This window comes from Musca vetustissima, unplaced genomic scaffold (genome assembly GCF_032173495.1).
Source record: "Musca vetustissima isolate MV318-11 ecotype Yass unplaced genomic scaffold, APGP_CSIRO_Mvet_v1 utg97638, whole genome shotgun sequence".
Classification (NCBI taxonomy): domain Eukaryota; kingdom Metazoa; phylum Arthropoda; class Insecta; order Diptera; family Muscidae; genus Musca; species Musca vetustissima.
Window position 1 is genome coordinate 62,889 of NW_026885830.1, and position 2,655 is coordinate 65,543.

Genomic DNA, 2,655 nt, shown 5'->3' on the forward strand with positions numbered 1-2,655 from the left:
TGTGTGAAAAATATTCTTTAAAAAATCTTTGGTGCACCATTTACCTAAAATCGGGCGAAACGCCTTATAATGGAGGTTGTGTGAAAAATATTCTTTAAAAAATCCACTTATAGATGGAGGTTGTGTGCCTTATGATGAAAAATATTCTTTAAAAAATCCACGCCTTATAGATGGAGGTTGTGTGAAAAATATTCTTTAAAAAATCCACGCCTTATAGAGGTTGTGTGGAGGTTGTGTGAAAAATATTCTTTAAAAAATCCACGCCTTATAGATGGAGGTTGTGTGAAAAATATTCTTTAAAAAATCCACGCCTTATAGATGGAGGTTGTGTGAAAAATATTCTTTAAAAAATCCACGCCTTATAGATGGAGGTTGTGTGAAAAATATTCTTTAAAAAATCCACGCCTTATAGATGGAGGTTGTGTGAAAAATATTCTTTAAAAAATCCACGCCTTATAGATGGAGGTTGTGTGAAAAATATTCTTTAAAAAATCCACGCCTTATAGATGGAGGTTGTGTGAAAAATATTCTTTAAAAAATCCACGCCTTATAGATGGAGGTTGTGTGAAAAATATTCTTTAAAAAATCCACGCCTGTGTATAGATGGAGGTTGTGTGAAAAATATTCTTTAAAAAATCCACGCCTTATAGATGGAGGTTGTGTGAAAAATATTCTTTAAAAAATCCACGCCTTATGATGGGTGCTAAAAAATATTTTTTAAAAAATCCACGCCTTATAGATGGTACCTAAAAATATTTAAAAAATCCACGCCTTATAGATGGAGGTTGTGTGAAAAATATTCTTTAAAAAATCCACGCCTTATAGATGGAGGTTGTGTGAAAAATATTCTTTAAAAAATCCACGCCTTATAGATGGAGGTTGTGTGAAAAATATTCTTTAAAAAATCCACGCTTAATTTTAGGCCCTGAAAAAATATTTTTAAAAAATCCACTCCTTATATTAGCTCCTGAAAAAAAATATTCTTTAAAAAATCCGCGCCTTATATAGGGCCCTTGTTTAAACTTTGAAAAACAAAAATCAAATTCCAATTTTTTCACATTTTCTTTGAGCACCGGAAAATATTTTTCACATATCATCAACAAAATAAAACATTCCATAATAAATTATAATACTTTATTGATGAATGTGCTGCTGGAATGAACACCCATTGAAATGCTGCCTGTAGAAATGAAAGGCGCCGAGAGTGGCCCACACCCTCGCTGGCTGTCATTAACGCTTTCATCACAACTGACAGCAGATCAAAAGTGTTTTTAATCGTTGGCTTTTATAACGGAAAAAATATTAAATATTTTTTTTATACAAATAATTTTTAATCTAATTTTCTTATTAAATTTTTTTCTTTTTTGTGTTTTCAGAAACGTGTCGCTGATGTTATTGCTGCTGCTGTTTTAGACACAAATTAAATTCCGAAGAAAAATAAAAAAATGTTGTGAATTCCATTTCAACGTCACTGCATGAAAACCAAAAAGAATGAATGAAACGTGGAACAGCAACAAAAAGCAACAATTGCCGCTGCAATAAATTTCAAATCGTTCATCGCCATAGTCGTCGTCATCATCATTTATGGCTGAAATAATAAAAATGCAAATTTCGTATACCGGGCAATGTTTTTAATATCTGCCATTGATGTGTGTGTGTTTACCTGCGAAAGAAAAAAGTTTTAATACCGCAAAGTTTATTTAATTTTTTTGTGTAAAAACGATTGCAAACAAATTTTAACGGAGTCGCAACCTAAACGACAAGGAATTATAAAGTTTTTTTGGTTGCTCCAAACACAAAACTTGGAAAAACGTGGAAATTTTTCCGTTCGATATAATATTTTTGATACCAGCCTGAAGTTAACACACTCCCATACCAACACACATGTCGAGAAAATGGAAAATATAAAGGTAAGTGATTATATACTGAGTTCATTAACTCACCTTTTTTCCAAACTTTGAATATGATTTACTTCGAAGTTTTCCTTGCAGAAAAATTTGGATTGCAATCTAAGAAGAAGAAAAGTTCAGTAAAGTAATTTTAATTGTGAAGTATGTGGAAAAATTTTATGTAAATTGAAAAAAATATTGATTTTACCAGCAGGAGGGAAATTATATTGCTATACCAGGACTTTATGAAACTGTAACTAAGTTTAAATAGAGAGTATAGCCCCGCCCAATAATGTACAAAAATGTTATCTTGTGATAATATTTCAATGAAAATTGTTCGGGAAGAAGAACTCCAAATCACTGAACTTCGGTGCATTTCGAGAAACCGGTATGCAATACCACAACAACTTCAGTGGGGAAATTTGCCTAGAACTCCCAAAATTGGACTATGACAAAACATGTATCTATATCGAAAATGTTCTGCAAAAATATTTCTCCCCCTCTAAGAACCCAGAATGGCAAATTAGTCATTTGCCAAACATTATATTCCTATTCCAAAAGCGCTTCGATATTTTTCGGTTCATTTAATATAAGGAACTGCTTTCATTTAGTTCCATAGTTCATTTTAGATCCATGTTTCATTGATAGACGTCAGTTATTTCAGTCAAGTTCTAAGTACTGAACTGTAAAATTGTTACAAATACACAATTTTTCTAATTAAATTACGCAAATAAATAGGTTTATTTCTTTTTATTATTTTCAACAC